Genomic DNA, 8,834 nt, shown 5'->3' on the forward strand with positions numbered 1-8,834 from the left:
AACCAGTTGGGCAGCCCACTTCTCAAAAAGTAGGCCGTCTACAACACATGCATGAGGAGGAAGAAGCTTGGTTCATTCCAAGCAGTCATTACTCCCGTACGCATTGGGCAAGAGCAACAACAAAGACAGTCGTCAAAATTGGAGAAAAAGAAACACCATGTATTGCACTCCTAGACCATGGCTTTGAGATAAACGTCATAGTGAGGAGTCTCTATGAAAGTGGCGGATGGCCCATAGATATTGATCTAGGTTGGTGAATGAGAGTTGCAAACAACTCTTCTGGAGAGTTATATGTTGCATGTCTTAATGTGTAGGTAACTATTGGAGACATAAAAGACAAATTTCATTTCTTTGTTCAAGACTCTTGTAGTTACCCTATCATTCTTGGACAATCCTATATTTCTGAAGCTTGTTTGGAAACAAAAGCTCTTGATGATGGCTCTTCCTATGCTCCAATCCGAAGCAAGGATAATGAATGAGCTGTCCAATTTCTTACTGTGTGCATTAACCATCATTGAAACAAAGATCGATTGCGTGATTATTACGTGCCTCTTAATGCCCGAGAATTCAAGGGTTTTCAGGCTACATTGCTGTAAAAGGAGGCTATGGCAGTGCGTCATGTAAAAAGATTGTGCCTCATGCTTCAGAAACTGTCTCTCTAACAAAGCCACATGAATGTATAGTCAACAATATGGGTTGTTATAAGTCTCTTTCAACCATGACTAAAGTTGAAAGAAAATATTTATGTCATATTAAAAGGGAGCTGAAAACTTATAACGTGATGGCTGAAAATGAAGATATTTCAGGCATTTTTTAAAGGTTGGTTACTACTGACACATTGGTTGAAATATATGCAGCTAATCATGTAGAAAATTAGGTTGAAAATCAGTCCATAGAAGTATGTACACTGGATTTTTATCAAAAAATTCAAGAATTTGTTGAACAATAAGATATTGGTTTACTCAACAAGGCTGAAGCGCAAGTGGAGACAAAATACAAGACGGTGGATAAGAAAGTTAAGCATGTGGTAGTTCCACTGCCTCTCCTAAAAGTAAAGGGCTGGTTGATAGGCCAGCAAATCAGTTAAGTCTTCGAGATCTTTCTAACATTGGACACAAGTTTACACATGAAAGTATAAAAGAGCTTAAAATAGGTGATAATTCTTTCCTTTCGCTGGTTGAAAAACACTCTTTTATGCAAATGCTAATGAAACATGGAAAAGCCTTTACATTTTAGCCAAGTGAAAATAGGCTATGTGGATCCAAATATTGTGACTCCTATTGCCATATTTACAGTCCCACATGTGCCTTGGAACCTCAAGCCTATTCCTGTTCCAAGGGCGCACTTGCCCAAATTACTGGAACTTCTAAATGAAAAGATCTGAATGAATATTTTAGAACCTTCTTTAGCACCTTACTCAAATCGATGGTTTACTATGCTCAATAAAAATGGATCTTTACGATTCATTCAAGTTCTATAGCTTGTTAACCGTGTCACAATCCGAAATGTTTGTTCGTGTCCAATTGTTGATGAGTTTGCTGAAGCTTTTGCAGGGAGAGCAATTTATTCTATGGACGACCTATATTTGGATATGAGCAATTTTAGCTTTCATTAGAAAGCAAAGACATTACCACAATGAAGATACCTCTTGGATTGGTCCGCATGTGCACTCTACCACAAGGTGTAACAAACTCCGTAGGCCATATGATGAATGCCATGCACAAAGTCTTAAGGGACTCTATTCCACAGCTTCCTCTTCCACTTCTTGATGATGTGCCTATCAAGGGATGTGAAGTCTATGAAAAGAATGAGAAGCTTGACGAAGGTGGCTGCAGGACATTTGTAGTTAACCATATTCATGATTGTGATAGGATTTTGACAAAGCTAAAAGAAGTTCATCTTACCCTTTCTGGAGTTAAATCGATCTTTGGAGTTGAAGAAATCCTAGTAGTTGGACATTTGTATGGCCCATATGGACACAAACCTTTGCCAATCAAGATAGATGCCATCAATAGAATGCAAGAAAAACGCACAAATATTTCAGAGGTGAGAAGATTTCTTGGCACATGTGTATTCTATCTCATATGGATACCACATTTTGCTCATGTAGCCGAAAATCTTTATCAATTATTAAGAAAAGGCCAAAGATTATCTTGGAATAAAGAGCATACTCTCACTATACGCAAATTAAAGAAGCTGTTAATATCAGCCCCCATTCTCAAAATGACTGATTATTTAAATGGTCAACTCATCATCCTTACTATGGATACAAGTCCCATTGGGATAGGATGGGCTATTGGCCAAAGAGATCTTGAAGGTAATAGGTATGCAATTCGTTTTAGAGCGAAGGTTCTCGATGAATGTCAAAGAAGGTATGCACAAGTAAAAAGGGAATTGTGGGGAGTTATAACATCATTAAAGTGTGATCGTGAATACTTTATAGGTGCTTCCGTAGTGGTAGAAATTGATTGTCTTCCACTCTTGGGCATGATTGCCAATTGCTCTACGCCCGACATTGCTATGCTAAGATGGATTGCATATATTAAATCTCTCAATCCCAAATTAAAGCATATTGCAGGAAAGGAGAAGCCAATTGCTGACATGCTATCACGTGCAAGATATGACAATGAAGAGGAGCTAATGGAAGAAGATGAAGTTGAAGAGTCTATACTTACTAAATTTCATTCCATGGCTGCTGAAAATACATTTTCAGTTGCTGCATATATAGATCCAAAGCTGAAAATAGTAAGTGTAGCTGAATTTTTTAATGGTACAACATTAAGTACAGCAAGAACATGAAAAGAAGCTGATGTAAATCAACAAACAACAACAAGGATCAAAGAATTGTCTATGGAAGAAGGGTGACCAACTAGAAGCCAACATGCTCATTGCATTGCTCAAGTTCTAGTTCATTTCCTTGAAGAAGATTGGGCCAATATTTGAGCACAATGAATAAGGAAGAGACTTGGACTAATGAAGAATTCAACATATTAAGAGGAGAGCTTATGGCTTCTTTCTTAAAAATGGGCATATATGGAAGCACACAAAGAAGAGAAAAGAAACGCATGTTCGAGTTTTAGGTAACAAAAGATTACAACAATAGGTAATGAAGGAATTTCATGAAAGTTTGTGGGCTGGCCATAGAGGCATATGGGGAACCTTTATTAAAGTCAAAGAAAAATACTGGTGGCAAAATATGTACCGAGACATAGAGCATTTTGTTGAAACTTGTTATGTGTGTTAAATGTACTCTATGGTTAAGTATCGAGATGGGTTACAACCGACTTATCCCTTGTCTATACATTATAGATGGGTTATTGATCTTGTAACCATGCCTACAGGAATATGGAATATGTGCTATTTAGTGCTTGCAAGAGAGGATCTAACTAATCAAGTGGAAGGTAAAGCTTTATCAACCAAGACCACTCAAGCTGTTTGTCGTTTTTTGCTTACTTGAAGAAGTATTTTGGAGATATGGCTATGTTGGCAAGGAAACTGCAAATAGAGGAGAGTTGGATGCCGATGAGGCATGCAACTTCTTTGCTCAATTGGATATTAAGTTGGCTTTAACGTCAGCCTACAACCCTAAAGGCAATGGAAAAAGTGAGAGAGGGCTTCGGTCTATTCTCAAAGCTCTAGCAAAGTCTTGTAGAGGGAACATCAAAGAATGGTCTAAAATGCTTCCTTTCACATTATAGGCTGGCCGGACTACTCACAGTGCTATAACTAGCTATATGCCAGCTGAACTTATGCATGGACAACAACCAATTATGCCAATTGAAGAATCTATTCTCACATGGAGTCTTCTACCTTGGAAGGAAGGCATCGATAGAGAAGAATTGCTGACTTTGCACATATGGCAACTAGAAAGAAGATCTGAAGATGTTCAAGCAGCTATTGAGAAGCTAAAGACATAAAGACTAAAGAATAAAAGAAGATTTGATAGGCAACATTGACTTCGGCCAAGAGCTATCCAAGAAAATGACTGGATGCTTGTCTATGACAGCAGTCTAGATAATCAATACAATGCTTCTAGGAAGATGGTTAAGCGTTGGTTTGTTGGCCTGTATGTGGTAAATGTCGTTTACGATAATGCCACATATTCATTGGCTGAATTGGATGGAACAAGCATGAAGATATCCATAGCTAGAAAAAGAATCAAGCTCTTCAAACGAAGAGAAAGTACAACATAAGAGTTAGAAGGCTTGGATATAATCCAAGAGCATGAAGACACGGAGGAAGAAGATGACTTCAAAGACGGAGAAGAGGACATGATGGAAGATGAAAACAACATAAAGTGGCACATGTTGGAGGATGTGCAGGTTAGGAGGGGTTGAATGTCATGAGATTCTTTGCCCATGGTCTAAAGCATAAAACTTTAAACCTGTACATATACTACTTAGTCACTTGTAATCAGACATACTACAAAGAGACTTGCCTAGTGCAATGAATCATGAAAACCTAAGTTTACCAGCATATGGCATGGTGTAATAAATATGGGGGCTCTCTGGCTTAAAATACAATAAATGTGTCATGGGTCCTTGACAAGATGAATGATTGTGGTTACTTACTTTTAACTTACCTTGCATCACTTACATGAAATTGCTACAAGTCCTGTAAGTCACACTACAAGGATATCAGGCCATAGTGACGCCGATTAGCGAGGATAAATAGCGGCGTCGCTATTTGCATCGCAAATGCGATGCTAATAGCGATGCAAATAGCGACGGTACCCAGAGAAAAAAAACGCGGGCCAAAATCCAAGTGCGTTTCATTTCGCGCATTCACGAAAGTTTTCGAGAGGGAGAGCGACTGTTTTGCTTAGAGGGAGAGAAAGAGAGAAAGAAGGCTTCTCACTGCCGTTGCCGTCGCTGCTGCCGCCACCGTCGTTCGCGAAGAAGAGGAGGAGGTGTACAGAGGGTGAAGAGGAGCCGCCAAACCCTTCTTCGAGTCTTTACGGTGAGTGCATTTTCTCTTTCTTTTACTTGTTTAGGGTTTAATTTGTGTATATTGAGAGAGGGAGAGGAAATGAGAGAGAAAGAGAGGGAGAGGGAGAGGGAGAGGGAGGGAGAGTGCATTCTCTCTCTCTTTTACTTGTTTTTTGTATAATTTGTGTATATTGAGAGGGAGAGGAAATGAGAGAGGAAGAGAGGGAGAGGGAGAGGGAGGGAGAGGAAATGAGAGAGAAAGAGAGGGAGAGGGAGAGGGAGAGGGAGGGGGAGGAAATGAGAGGGAGAGGGAGGGAGAGAGAGAGTAAGAGAGGGAGAGGGAGAGGGGGAGGAAATGGGAAAGGAAGAGGGAGGGAGAGGGAGAGGGAGGGGGAGAGAGAGAAAGAGAGAAAGAGAGGGAGAGAAAGAGAGGGAGAGAGAGGGGGAGGAAATGGGAAAGGAAGAGGGAGGGAGAGAGAAAGAGAGGGGGAGGGAGAAGAAATGAGAGAGGGAGAGGGAGAGGGAAGGAGACATTAAACATAATAGGGAAATGAGAGAGGGAGAGGGAGGGAGAAGAAATGAGAGAGGGAGAGGAAGAGAGCAAAAGGAAATGAGAGAGGGAGAGGAGAGAGAAAAAATGAGAATGAGAGGAGAGAGAAAAAGAGAGAAAAGATGTTAAACATAATAGAGAAAGAGAGGGTGAGGGAGGGAGAGGAAATGAGAGAGGGAGAGGAAGAGAGAAAAGGAAATGAGAGAGGGAGAGGAGAGAAAAATAAATGAGAGAGAGAGAGAGAGGAGAGATAAATTATTAAACCTAATAGGGAAAGAGAGAAAGAGAGGGTCAGGGTGAGGGATGGAGAGGAAATGAGAGAGGGAGAGAAAGAGAGAAAAGGAAATGAGAGAGGGAGAGGAGAGAGAAAAAAAAGAGGGAGAGGAGAGAGAAAAAGAGAGAAAAATCATTAAACCTAATAGGGAAAGAGAGAAAGAGAGGGTGAGGGTGAGGGAGGGAGAGAAAGAGAGAAAAGGAAATAAGACCTTACAATAAGCTTATCCTAGGCTCATAGGGGTTAGGTCGATCCTCAACAAACCTAAGGGATATATGGCTAGAGAACCCTAGTACACTTGTGCCTCCTAGCATAATGTTCTTCCTGCAAAGAGACCTCTCATACACGGGGCTTGTCCTAGCCTCCACCACGTAAGTATACAACGAAGCAATCAGCCTATCAGTTAGAAAAACATTCATTTTTCATAACGTAAATTCAAAAATAACTTTGGATATTTCATAAAAATCAATCTCTTCTTAAAAAGACAAATACAAAAAACTAAAACAGCATATTCATATGCTTTGCAAAACTAAAACAACATCACCACAAGATCTCTTAGGAAACTCATCCTCAACTATCAATTTTAATTAAAAAATATAATATAAAATCACTTGCAAGGAAAGACACTCTTTTATCATTAACCCTCTTTCTTCCTTAGAATAGTCTTAGGAACAAATTTCTGCTCTAACAAGCATATATTTGAGCATAATAACTATTTTAAGATTTATTTTATGAGTAGTAGTAGTATATATGCAACCATCAAGCTAGAGATCATGCTTTGGTATCTGTTGAGATCCCAATCTCATGCCCTTATAGAGATTGTAGTGTGTAATAGTGTGGAGAGAAGGTAGGTGGGTTGTAGATGGTAAAGAAGAATTCTATTGATGATGGAGAGAAGATGAGGTGAATCACCAATTCTATTCTTAGTGAGTGCAACCTACCCATAGTATGGGATCCATGACCGATTGAAATCAGTAAGACTTTGAAATCCTACCTCGAGTATTATAACTATTGTTTTGTGGTGGATTTTCTTGCCATAATTCAATGTCAATTTGTGCTTGTGTTTTTCATAGTGTGTTGACTATGGGTGTCAAATGCTCTAATCGGATCTCTCTTTCTTTCTCCTCTCTCTTCTCTCAACCGTTCTCTCTCCCTCAATCTTCCCTCTTTTTCTCTTCCTATACTCTCCCTAAATCCTTCTATCTCCCCCTATCTCTTTTCTCTCTCTATCTCTCTTTCTATTTCTACCTCTCTCTTCTCTCCTCTTCTTCTCTAACTTTACTCTCTTCCTAACTCTTGTGTCTCTCTTCATCTCTATATAAGTAGCAGTAGTCGTAGCTGTAGTCGTGGTCATGGTCATAGTCATGGTCATGGTCATGGTCGTCGTAGTCGTAGTCATGGTCATGGTCGTGGTCGTGGTCGTAGTCATAGCCATAGTTGTGGTCGTAGTCGTAGTTGTAGTTGTGGTCGTGGTCATGGGTCGTAGTCGTGTCGTTATAGTCGTAGTCGTAGTCGTGGTCGCGGTCGTGGTCGTAGTCATAGTCGTGGTCGTAGTTCTAGTCATAGTCGTGGTCGTCATGGTCGTGGTGGTTGTGGTCATCGTCGTGGTCGTGGTCGTGGTTGTGGTCGCGGTCGTGGTCGTGGTCGTCGTGGTCGTGGTCGTGGTCGTGGTTGTGGTTGTGGTCATGGTCGTAGTCGTAGTCATGGTCGTGGTCGTAGTCGTAACGTAAAAAGAGAGGAATGGAAGGAGAGGATAACAATTTAAGAAAGAAAAAAAAAGGAGAGAGATGGAAGGAGAGGAGAACAATTTAAGAAAGAAAAAAAGAATGATAACAAAAATAAATTGTTTGTCGTAACATAGATAAAATGGAAAACGATAAAGGTCCTGTTGTTCAAGATCGCGAGGCGTATCTTAATCAGCGTGTCCCATGTCCTTGCTCTCAATGCAAGCTGGCAATTAGACGAAAACGTCGATTGTCTATAGAACACGTACGACGATTTGGCGAGTTTCAATCTGAGATCATTGATCAGGCGATTGCGGATTTTCAGCAAATGGTAAGAAAAGTTAAAATCAATCATGTATTGCACTTGCAAGCTAATTGAATACCATATACAATAAGATTGGGTTTGGCTAGCAAATTTTTTATCCACGAAGGTGACGTCTCGTCCCAACGAGGAGTGCATCCTTTGCAGCCAATTAGAAGAGTTTGTGGGCGTGCGATGCATGGAGTGCATGAGCCAATCCACCACTTGCAAGGCCAATCTATACCGTTAATGCTAGAGAAGACAGGCAGCCTTCCAGACCTACCTACAATCTTGGAGCCTGAGATGGAGGCAATGATCGATGCATTGATTCCCATGGATGTCGAGACTATTGATCCGCTAAAATATGCATTGATTGCTACAAGTCCTGTAAGTGATCATGGAGCATTAAACAAGCTAAAATATGGACATGAGAAGTAGACTTGGTAGGTTCCCTTGAATTGCATTTTCTTGGAGCCAATGATATGGTTGTATACTTATGATATTCAAAGTTTTAAGAAATTTCACAAGCCAAGTCACAAGGGAGGCGGAGTTACCTAGGTTGGTTAAGCATAGGACATTGTATATGTCTTGTGCTAAGCTTATGTGACTAATCAAATAGCCAAGGAGAAGATCAAGGGATAGCATCGTCAGTGCCACATTTTGCGGGAAGATCTCATACTATTCAAGGCACATCCTGAATGGTGGAGTAAAGAGCTCCTTCACTGCCACAGCAAAGGGAGAGAAAGCCATGCAAACACAAGCAAACTCCATTGGACATGTAAGTGCTACTCTTCTCATGCATTGACGAAAATGGAAGGCTATTCTTGACTGAGCAAAGGCAAAACTGTGTATTTAAAGGGCAGTAGCCCATACAAAAGGGAGCTAGATTATGAGTCTTGAAGAAGGACAAGGCTTGACCTGTGTATGCTAAGTTGATCTTCCATGTCAAGAGAGACATTAAATCAACTCTCTTGAGTCTTTTAGGAGCTGAATAGGGACTGCTATTTGTCTTCCAATCCTATAAATTGAAGAGCTGAAAATCATCTACTTGCTCTAT

The sequence above is a fragment of the Lygodium microphyllum genome, chromosome 1 (genome assembly GCF_053477565.2).
Source record: "Lygodium microphyllum isolate KBCC chromosome 1, Lygodium_microphyllum_v1.1.10, whole genome shotgun sequence".
Classification (NCBI taxonomy): Eukaryota; Viridiplantae; Streptophyta; class Polypodiopsida; order Schizaeales; family Lygodiaceae; genus Lygodium; species Lygodium microphyllum.